A 12,044-nucleotide genomic window follows, 5' to 3' on the forward strand; every position below is an offset into this window, starting at 1 on the left:
TGAATGGTTGCCCTGTATGTCAATCAAGTGACGGGACGTTTGATAGGCTGACAAATGTTTTTTTTTACTGTCACGCTGCGATCGACCAGTACTACCTCCGCGATCGACCAGTAAATCGCGATCGACGTAATGAGCACCCCTACACTTGAGTATATATTTGTGCTGAGAATTGATTGCTCATGCACATACAAACACAAAACCATTGTCTTTTGCTAATACTACATTGTCGGCCTGAGAGCAAATAAATCATGGGTTCTCATTAATGTGCACAATTGCAAGGATGAGGACACTGACATTACGTCTTTACAATCGAATCAGTGGCTCGCTATTGCCCTACACGTCAACATTTTGGGCTCATATAGATGTGGAGTAAACCGGGATAGATGGAGGACATTGATTCGCTGTTGCGACCCCTGAGGGGAAAAGCCGAAAGGAAAAGAAGAAGAAGATAGATGTGGAGTAAATGATTAGAAACAGTGGTCCTAAAGGATATTGGAAGTGAACTGACTGTTGAATGAGTACATTTGATGAGAACGAGGAACACATTTTCATCGCCTATCTATATCTGCTTCGCATGTCATCGATTCTAGCTGTAACTGATCATATTTGTTTTGAACGTAGAACGGTTTTGATGTGCATATTATGCAGAGCACGCCGTATGTTGTTTCCCTCTAGTTCAGAATGTTGTGTATGTGTCCCCTTGCCGGTTTTAAACAAAGTCCTGTGGGTCGATTGAAATCCATGTTTTCTTCTGCTTGGTAGACACTCGGGCAGATGCACACAAACACGGCGTATGCATACAGAACGTGCATTTTTAATGAGATGATATGTATATTGCAGTTTCTAAGGTAATGATTTACCCTGCTTTGCTTGCATCTCACAGTTGTACACTTTGGTGAAGTTTATTTGGATTCCCAGCAGTACGTGCAAGCACGAAATGTTCACAGGCAAACAACTGCTTGGGTAATGACAGTTCAAGTTGAATAGAAGAGCGCAATATCAACATTGTATTCAGTAGCTGTAAAACATTTTATTAACGTTCACAGATCCTGTTTTTGCCTTCTATCTGACCAACAGTATTAACTCTGTCATTTCTGGTATGTTGGTGGATTTGTTATCCATTTCATCCTCTGTCAGAGTTGACTGTTTTCAACAGCTTCTATGTGAATGAGAAGCGAAATGTGCTTGAGAGCAAGTTGAGGGCTCCCGTGCAGCAGACACATATGCACTTCAATTTAATGCCAAATATTTCACCCTGGAACTGATTTGAAGTTATCACCAAGAAGCTTAAAATTGGCAAACTGTAAAAGAACTGGGTTTTTTTTGTTTGTTTGATTGTTTTGACTGTGTTGAATTTGTGCTTTGATGCTTGAAATTAAAAGTGGAGCACAGGGTTTTGTTGTTGTTTTTTAAGTTAAATCATTAATTCTTGAGCAAAATAACTGATTTACATGAATAGCATCAGCATTAATGTTGTTGCGAGGACTTAACTGTTATTATACATGGTACACATAGTAGGTTGTACCACATGTAAAAACAACAGTAAAAGCTAGGGCATCTTGGGATAGCGAGGAAGAAAGATTGGTACAAAACTTATCTCTGAAGTGGATTTGTGCCCTTGTAATCCTGATTAATTTTGACCCGTTGTGCTCATTTTAAACAGAGCATTACAGTAAGCGTGAACACAGCAAGCTCCGGAGTGAAACCAGGAGCTTAGCGGCTTTGGGAGGCTTAACTGCAGATGGCATTTTAAGCTGGACTTAATAAATTGTTTCCATTAAATTTATCGGCCCACACATACTGGATTAGAAGAATGGAACAAAGGCGAGCGAGGCAAGGGAGATGCACACAAATGCCATCATGCAAAATGTGACTCTCTCTTGAAATCTTCCACAGGCCACGTGACAGTTGGGTAACTGCTGTGTACAAGGACTCGTTTTTGATCTCATTCTTGTCAGTGATGACAGATGCCCATTTGCGAAACTGACCAAGCAATCCAAAACCATTCAGCTATCTTCTAACATGGCTGTGAGTGAGTGAGTGAGTGAGTGAGTGAGTGAGTGAGTGAGTGAGTGAGTGAGTGAGTGAGTGAGTGAGTGAGTGAGTGAGTGAGTGAGTGAGTGAGTGCGTGTACAGTGAGACCTCAACTTACGAACTTAATTGGTTCCCAGACAGAGTGTGTAAGGCGAAAAGTGTGTATCTGAAAAAAATTCCCATAGGAAACCATTAAAATGGGAATCATCTGTTCCCGGGTTTCCATAAAATATACTTTTCAACTAAATAAGCCTTAAAACTACACACAACATACCTTATTCTATGTATATTAAATGTGCTATTGTATTGTAATGAAATAAATACACTGCATTGTATCATAAAGTCACTTTATTTACATTTGTGATGGTCATTTATGGCTTGATGGAATGGAGTTGGAGGTCGAAGGTCAAAGGGAATTGCTGTTTGGAAAGAGAGGCGCGTTACATGAGGACTCTAATTAAAGAAATAAACTGTGCTGTAAAATAAAGTTTTATTTACCTTTTTGATGGTCGTTGATTGCTTATGGAAGGAGAGTCACCTTCCATAAGGACTGTTGGTAACTTAACATCTGGTGCTGTTTGGTCGTGTGCTTCCGCCGAAGATCACTCTGCCAGCCGTGGTGGGTGTGTATTAAGAAAATAGTGCTTATTATAAGGTTTAATTTTCATAAATTTGACGTTTGTAAGACGAAAAGTTTGTAAGATAAGGTGTTTGTAAGTTGATGTCTCACTGTATTTACATATTTACATGGTTGTGATTATGTGCCGTGAAATCCTTTCTATGTTCCGAGTGTCTAATCGCTAATCAACTACCCTGTCTGCAGGTAGTTGTATGGCCTTTGTTTGGACATTGCTGTTTGTTGTATGTGAATAAAAATGTTCTGGTCTCCCCGCGCCACGTCCCTTACCTCATTTCCATGCAGCTCAAGCTGTTGGGAAAATAAAAAGCCATTTTCACTGTCTAGATTGTTAATACCAGAGAAAGGGGGTTGCATAGTCGAAAGGGAGCAGCAAGGTCAGGTGAAGAGGGATTGAAGGCAACTCAAGCATATTGAAGTAGATGAGAGAGCAGGTTTGTATTCGGTGTGGCAGCTCTCCCCGTGTCATGTGTCACTAACCTCGGTGGTTATAGTTCACCTTTTGCAGCCTTTCATCTATTAAAGACTGAATGGAGGCTGACCTTTTGACCAATTGATCAGTTTTTATTTTGCTAGCATCCATTTAAAATAGAGTAGAGGTACATGGAAAGTAAATGATGGGCAAGATTACTTAAGGGCAAATATGTTGGGAAAAAAGCTAAACCAACAAAGTGGTTTAAAACAGACAGTCTGCTGCTGACAGGAAAGCGACCCCAGAAGTTTGACACACTTGCTCTATTCAGTGGAACCTGTAGTTATGAATTTAATTAATTCTGAGATCATAAATAAAGGTAATATTTTCAATTGAATTAAAGGACAACCGACGTCTCCGGACAAGTTGTGTCCATAATTTGTAAAATGGCTTCAAATGACTTCTACTGAGCGTATTTTACAAAGATTCCACCGCATATAGCTATATTTTACGTTTTAAGACTCGTGCTGAATATTCCGGAAGTCTTGTTTTTGAGTTGGTGACGAGTCCTCACCCTACGTCACTGAAGGAACACCCCTGACCGAAAAAAAGGACACATTGTAGCAGTCCTTCACGTCAATGCATTTTGCTGTACTTTGGTCTGAAAACATCATGTAGGACCAAAAAGAGGCAGAAGATGGCGACAAAGCTCCATGCAAGGAATTAATCAGCCTGCTGGAAACGGGCTGATAGAAGTCCAAGATGGCGCCCGAGTAGGCAGCCTCAGCAAGTGCTCTCATGAGCTTTTTTTGGTTGTTTTTGTCTTGTTTTGTGTTTTCTTTTGTCACTTTGTGTTGTTGTGCATCGTGTGGAACGGATACATATTGTTTTTCAGCATTTTTGACCACGACATTCATCAAGGAGGAGATTGTGCTGAGCGGTTGCGCCTTTTCGGCAGCATGAATATGCCAGTACTGTTTTTGAATGGGAGGAATGTCGGAGCCATTCGACTGCCATCGCTGGACGCCAAAGGGGCCATTGTGCTTTTTTTGCGCCTGTAATGGGCAGCATCTTCACAGCCCTGCTTTGTCCAGTGGAAGGTCAGTGCTGTTGGACAGTCTGCGGCTGGATGGATGCATGGCTTGAGGAACCCGCGATAAGAAGAAAGGAGCGTCAGCGCAGAGCGCCGATGCGTATGTGGAACTGTTGCGGCTTGGAATTGAAGCAGATTTATGTGGAACAGGAGATGTGAGACAATCTCTTTTCGTCAATGGATGCTACAGCTGCGTGTTTGCTTTCAACATTTAGCTTGTAGTCGACGTGCACATTCCACCATGATGTCCCTGATCCACTGGTGGAAAGACGCTTTGATCCTCTCCTCTTTCATCTAGAACTGCTTCATGTCATCACAAAGAGGGTACAGCAAGTCCTGAAGAATGAATGTCTCTCTGTGTCTTTGTTTTGTCATATTGTCTCTATGCTGTCATATTATTTGTTATTTAGTTTTTTTTGTGGTTATTTTGACTTCAAGACGGCGCCGCGAGAGTGGCTGCCTTTCCAGCAGCTCATGTATTTTGTTTTTCTACTGTCATTCCTTTCATCACTTTGCTGCTGTGAAATCCACTCCACTGTGAGACTAATAAAGGCATATCCAATCCAATCCAATTAATTCCTTACACGGCTTTGTCGCCATTTTCTGCCTTTTTTGGGTGAGACATTTCCCACCCCTGATGCCTCAAAATGACACGGAATAAATTCTTTAATCGATTGCAAACATGTATGCTTTCTTCTTCATAACTATTTGAATCATATTCATAACTGGATGACTAACAAGAAAGCATATTCTCCGAATCTGAAGCCATTGTTGTGATTCTCGAGCAAGGCAAGACGTCTTGCCGTGACACCACAAATATGGAAAACTTTATCTGTCCAAAATCATTCAGGGGGATGTCAAATTGTTAAAAGTTTCATTCAATACATTTTTTATTGCCTCACGCTATCTTCAGCAAGTTCTTACCCTTTGAAGGTTTGTTGTGAAAGTACTATGCCAGAAAGAGTATTGAATTGCATTGGGATTTCTCCAATGTGAGACAAAAAGAGTTTCTTATCTTATCTTATACTAATCAAAACAACACGTGGTTACAAAACAAAGAAGAGCACCACATACCATATTGGCTTTGGAAAGTCACAATAGCTTAACGGTCTAGAATTGTCATGATCTGGTTGGTGACCAACGGGTGGCGCTCTCGGCCCCGCCTGCACCTGCACAGGTGCTGGTCGTCCCGATCAGCGGCAGACTGCCACGTTCTGATTGGCGACCAATGGATAGCACTGTTGGCCCTGCCTGCAGCTGCGCAGGTGTTAGTCGTTCCAATCAGTGGCAGTCAAAAGGACTCCCGGCAAGACCATTCGGTGTCGGGTCAATGCATTATGCAGTGCATTGTATGCATTGCATGCTGTGCATGTGTATGCTGTCAGGTTTGTTTCATCTTGGCAGACTTTTACTCTTGGTTTTTCTTTGATACTTTGTATTTTTCTCTTCAGATGATTTTGATGTTTTATATTTTGTACCTGCTGACTTTATTTTAATACAATTTCTCAAATTCAACCTGCTGCACCTTCCTGCCTGCTTATTTTGGGATCCACAACCGCCATCACCACCTTACAAACCGTAACAAGAATTGGGATTTCTCCAGTGTGGCATTCGTTTGGCAATTTGCCAAACGAATGTTCATTTGGCAATTTGCATATTCGGCACAGCACGGAAGCCAACCAGAGGCCTGTTTCGTGCTTCGGACTATAGCGTGAATGTAAAGTGTACTTGAGAGTTTTGAAAGCCGCTTAGAAAGAGTCCACATGGCATGTAGCAATTTGATTGTAGCTTTTGCGTTATTGAATAAAATTAACGTTTGATTTGAAAATAATCGTTATTTTTTTTCTTGAGGAATTTGTCGGCCACCGAGACGCCTTGAAAGTTGTACGACCGACGTAAAAGTTGTACGCCCCGGGCCTCCGGGCAGACGTTGTTTCAAACACTGGTAATTGAATGAGCGACTCAATGTGATTGGATTATTAAATCAGGGTTGGGATTGGCACAACTGAGTACTGAGCAGCGAGAATGAGTGACCAAGCAATATCTGGGTTATTAGATAGTGTGGCAACAAGGATGTTATGCTAAAAAAAGATACACAATTAAACCTGACTGCATTTTGCAAAAAAAAAAAACACTCTAAAACAACCCAATTGCATTTGGGAAAATGTGGCATGGTCTGATTAAACCAAGGTTGAAAATGTTGATCATAATACATAATAGTATTTACTTTGGATTGGATTGGATTGGATTTGCCTTTATTAGTCTCGCAGTGGAAATTTACATTTCACAGCAGCAAAGTTAAGTTAAGTTGTGTGGCACAAACACAACACTGCTCATTTCCAAAAGAACAATCCTCAATACAACCACATCCCTGGTTACAAGAGGGCATGCACACTTGCGCAACAGTCTTCCCAGAAGTGATGCACTAACTTGTGTTTACTTTGAAATCCTGTTTCCCTGAAAAGGCAGCAAGGCTAACTCTCTTCACTGCACCGAAAATATAATAATAATAATAATAATAATTACTTGAAAATTACATAATGAACAATAACACATTATGCTGCATTAAGTGTTGTTCTAAAACATAATATCGGCAAACTAATATGGAACTGATATTAATGATGGCCTTATTGATAGAGTTATGCACATTGTGCCCCCATCTTTGTTGAGAAAATCCACATGAATCATGAATAAAATGCACAGATCAAACATTAAAAAATGTTTTAATTCAATTGCTAATGACCAAAAAAGGATGCTTATTTAAAGCAAGATCATATGTATGTGTCTCAATTGGGATAACCTGAGTGGCAGAAGGTGAAAGGACCAATGATCTCTATCAATGATCCACCTAAGAGGATGCTCTTTTCACAGACAAACCATATTTTTTTCCCAAACACAACACTCATATTGGTTTCGGAAGTTCGAGTTGTTCAAATTTTCCCTGTTTGCCATTCTCAAGGGTCTGCCTTGTGCACAGACGCTAATGCACATGAATTAATAATTTAACCCCACTCAGTGTTCTAATAATGGATTGAGCCATGACTTCAGTCAGGTCAGTCTATTTCAGTGTATGCTCGGTATTACGTGTCGGGACACTTGACACCTGTCACTTACTCCTTTCACTCCACGTCATCCATCAAAGCCATTGCGATCAGCCATTGTGACTAAGAGAGAGGGTGACAAAACAGGAAACGATTTGGCTTCTTTGTTGGCTGGCTGTGTTTATCGATTGAAAATGGATCCACATTTAGCTGTGTGAAAGGTGCATTTACGCAATCACAATTAAACCACAAACATTATTTTATGTTAACTTGTAGTGCTTGTGAGCTGTGTGAAGGGCAGTGACATGTGGTGAGGTTCATGGCTAGTGAGGAACTGACGTCATCACAGTCAGATTTACAAACATATGAACGCAATGTTAAGAAAATAAAGCACAGCCATCTGCTGGTCAACTACGGGACAGCAGTCATAAACAAATGCATCAGCTTCAGTTACAGTAGCATAGAAAAATAAAATAAAAAATGTTATTATCGTGTTACCTGTACTAAATGAAGTCCATGCGCCGCTCCTTCTGAAGAAAGCCATCGATAACTTCTTTGTAGAAGCTTTCCTTACCTTTCTTCAGTTTTAAAAGTCGCTCTGTCTCTGTGGAGATCACTGGCAGCTAGAGCTGGAGCAACTTTGTCGCATCAGGAACAGTTTCAATGAGATCCTTCTGGGCCAAAAAGCTGAGAAGCTGTCCAGGAGATTTCCATCAATCCCTCACCGTTTGTGATCTATACAGTTTGGTGTAGGCCTTCATTTAATTATTATCTCCTGCTTCGATTGAAAGTCCAGTTTAGAAAATTCTTTCAATTTAGATAATTAATCCTCCATTCTGAAAATAAGGCCAAGCAACACGACAAAAATGACGGGATGGTTGCACTTAACTTGCTGTTTACTGTAGCTTGCTGTCACTAATTCTATTATTCTGCAGCCGATGAGTCGCAAGAAGAATCTCTTCAAATCACCAGCGCCCCCTGTCATGAGGCAGGAGAACTGTGTGCCTCACCTATGCACGCAGTTTTGATAAAAATAAAATAACATAAACACTGAAGTAAAGTGTTTATGATTTACAGTGACCTGACATTATATACACCGGCTAAACTGTCGAAATTTAGTTCATATACTAAGTGTTTGAACACTTTAATAGCGATATGCAGAGGGACAGCAATGCAGTCTCACTGCAGAGCAAGCCAGCACAGTTAGCATTGTCATTGCGCAATTCATGGTGAAACTCAGCCGACTGCTGCCTCACCGCTCGTCTCTACTTAGTATTTGAACGGTAAATGTGAAAATTCAGCAATTTTGAAAATAAAATCCAAAAATGGTGAAGCTCAATGGAAAAGAACTTTAAAGTACAAATCACTAAATAAATACAACTGTTTATTTTTTCATTTGATATTTCCATGATGACAGGTGAGGCGCGGCCTCACCTGCCTCCCCTGACTGCACGTCACTGGTGAAGGGAGTCATCTAGCTGTATTGCTACAAATCAAATTAATCAGTATGAGTTTTAAAATTGTGGAATCTTTTGCAGAAATCACTTAAAATAGACAAAATCGTTTCAAATTTCAGCTTCTCAACAACAAATATTTTCTGTTTTCTCTGGTCCTCATAAAATTGAAAGAAATATCTTTGTGTTTCATCAAAATAAGCAGTGACGTGCAGTTAGGGGAGGCAGGCGAAGCTGTGCCTCACCTGTCATCATATAAATATCAAATGACAAAAAATAAATTCCCCAGTTATATTTATTTAGTGATTTGTACTTTAAAGTTCTTTTCCATTTAACTTCATCATTTTTGGATTTTTTTTCAAAATCGCTGAATTTTCACATTTACCGTTCAAATAATAAGTAGAGACGAGCGGTGAGGCAGCAGCTCGCTGAGCCTCACCATGGATTGCGCAATGCCTATGCTAACTGTGCTGGCTTTCTCTGCAGTGACACCGTATTGCCGTCCCTCTGCATATCGCTATTAAAGTGTTCAAAAGCTTTAAGTATATGAACTAAATTTCTCCAGTTTAGCTGGTGTATATAATGTACAGTTACTGTACATTATAAACACTGAACTACAGTGTTTATTTTATTTTTATCAAAACTGTGCGCATAGTTGAGGCACACAGTTCTCCTGCCTCATGACAGGGGGCGCTGGTGATTACAGATTCTTCTTGCGCCACCACGGCTGCAGAATAAGACAATTAGTGAGAGCAAGCTACAGTAAACAGTTAGCAAGTGCAACCATCCAGTTATTTTTTTGTGTTTCTTGGCCTTATTTTCAGAATGGAGGATTACATATTACGAAGATAAGGAAAGGCTTCTCCAAAGAAGTTATCGATGCCTTTCTTCAGAAGGAGCAGCACATGGACTTCATTTGTAAGTAAAGGTAACACGAAAGTCGCGTTTTTTTTTTTATTCTTTTTTTTCCCTATGTTACAGTTTATATAAAGAATGCTGACATGACATTTTAAACAAAACATGTTAACTGTTGCCAATCAAATGGCGAATAAGCTACTCTGTAGAGTTCATCTGACTGTGATGACGTCAGTGCCTCACCAGCCACGAAGCTCACCGCACGTCACTAAAACTAAGATATTTGTTGGAGAAATAGAGAAACCACTTCTTTTTCAGACCAATACCACTCATACTTTTGATTCATAAAAATATCTATCAAACCAATAGCAGATAAATTAAAAAAAAATCTGAAAAATCATCTTTCTGATGAACGGCATGAATCCGACTTCAATGGACAGTTAGGATGGTGGACAAAATCATTGGCACTGCCCTACCTATGGTATGTCTTTTTTATGATGATACTAGTGCAGCGTGTACTACTGGAGCAAAATTCATTGTGTGTTCTACATACAATTTAAAACCAAACTAAATAGCTTACTTTCAATTCATGATCCATCATCATAAACAAGCAAATATGCACAATATTTAACAACAATAATAACAAGATGGTGGCGCGTGAACACGCAGCGGCTCCCTTCTCTCCTGGCAAATTGGCGTTTTCATGTTTATTATGTTTGTTAAGTCATTGAAGTGACTGGGTCCGAGAGGTCAGTAATTTCATCTGTGCTGTATGTCATGCATATTTGACAATAAAGCTGACTTTGACTTTGATGTGTGGGATGTTTTGGCCTGGTTAAATAAATAATGCATGCTAAACCGTTAATTATTAAGCACCACACTATGAAGCTCGGAACTCTAAATGTGCCAATCATCGTGAAATGTAAATTTCTCCACTGCGAGACTAATAAAGGTAAATCCAATCCAATCCATTTCAATTTCAAATTAAATACAGTAAAGTTTCGTTATATCGATATCGGTTATATCGATAGTACCGCTTATTACGATACTATTTCTATGAACGCAAGAAGAAAATTACATGCGCGCAGGGTCGGATATATCGATAGTCCCGGTTACATCGATATTTTTTCGGACTCCCGAGAATATCGATATAACGAGACTTTACTGTATTTATTGAAGGCAATAGTGGGCATTTTTATTACATCATGCCTATCTTTGTATTTGCAGTAACCTGTAAGTGCTGCTTAAATCCGTTAAATATGTAGGAGTGCTACACTATTGTGACTGAGGAAAAAAGGACTTCCTGCAAAGAGGGAAGTGCCGTCTGCTCAAATGAGCACTGCTTGTTTTGCTGGATTGTATCCAAACATAAATCAGAGAATTGAGAAAGGATATCTCTCTGTGCATCACCTGTCTAGTCTTAATCCTCCTTCAGTTGTGGCTCAGCCAACTGCAGCGAGGAAAGCGTTTTCATTGTTTACTTGACAGAATACATGCCCAGTGTCTTATCACTGCTGTCGTGCTTGAAATGTAAAGTGCTGAGTGTGATCACTTTGTGTTTTTCGTGCTTATTCAACTCTATTGTTTCAAGGCTGTTGTTTTTTTTTCTTATTCCACACATTGTTGTCCTGTGTTGTGTGCACACTTTAGGATCATGTGTGTTACGAGGTACACAGCCAATGTTGTTTTGAGATGAAGCTATAACACCTATTCATATAGACAGATGGTAGGCGAATGTTGCCAAATGCAGCACTTGGATAACGTTCAATCGTTGGCAAGGGACCAGGGCCAAGACATTCTTAAGATGATATCAACATATTGGAAGGCTATTTCCAAAGTTCAAGGTGAGAAAAGCGTTGACTTGAACCAAGAGAGTATACATTTCTTGAGATTTTATGATACACCCATGCATTCGAAGCAATTGGCAGAGTGGATATGGGTGAGAGGAAAGGAGTGTTATCACATCCAAAATCAAACAGACGTACCACCAGCCTGTCCAGAACATGGTTTCCAAGTCTCTCCAGATGGGTGGTTGTTGTCAACTGTTTGTTTAGTATTTCCTAGCTGCATACCTTACCAGTTGTAACATATTAACATTCATGTTTCTGTCAGTGGCTTATCAGAGCCACTCAGTCTGGAAGCAGGAAGCAATACTGCAGGCTTGTATTACAACTTTCTGCTTGGGGGTTTCGGGTGGAGGAGGGGGTGGGGTCCTCAGGGAAGGTTTACTTTCAGCTCGCCTACTAAAAGCCAGAAGTCAACTGACGGAGAGAGTTGTCAGACCACATGCTCTTTTCGAGAAAGAGCTTATATTTGGTCCAGGATTTCACTTGGCAAATGCATAATTCATCATCTCTGTGTTTGTTAAGTATGTTAGGTGGTAATTCGCTCAGACACAGGGACCTGCATTTTGACGATTTCAGGGACGGGTTTAAAAAAATGTACCATGTGGTCTCCTACAATAATCAAACAGTCATGTGTTTGACTGTTGTTTTTGGCTACCGTTAAATTCCCTGCT

The 12,044-nt window shown here is 40.1% G+C and overlaps 1 protein-coding gene and 1 long non-coding RNA gene across 14 annotated transcripts in view; one reads left to right on the top strand and one right to left on the bottom strand.

Moving 5' to 3' along the window:
- Positions 1-12,044, top strand: part of fbrsl1 (fibrosin like 1) — a 476,317-nt gene that overhangs the window by 428,495 nt on the left and 35,778 nt on the right. The window lies entirely within an intron of this gene.
- Positions 2,365-3,357, bottom strand: LOC148899498 (uncharacterized). The gene is made up of 3 exons (XR_016114736.1): positions 2,942-3,357; positions 2,533-2,641; positions 2,365-2,453 (listed from the first exon to the last, which is right to left on the bottom strand). It is a non-coding gene; the product is annotated as an uncharacterized LOC148899498 (long non-coding RNA).

Source organism: Hippocampus bargibanti, linkage group LG04 (assembly GCF_051943395.1).
Source record: "Hippocampus bargibanti isolate YZ-2025 linkage group LG04, ASM5194339v1, whole genome shotgun sequence".
In the NCBI taxonomy this organism is placed as follows: Eukaryota; Metazoa; Chordata; class Actinopteri; order Syngnathiformes; family Syngnathidae; genus Hippocampus; species Hippocampus bargibanti.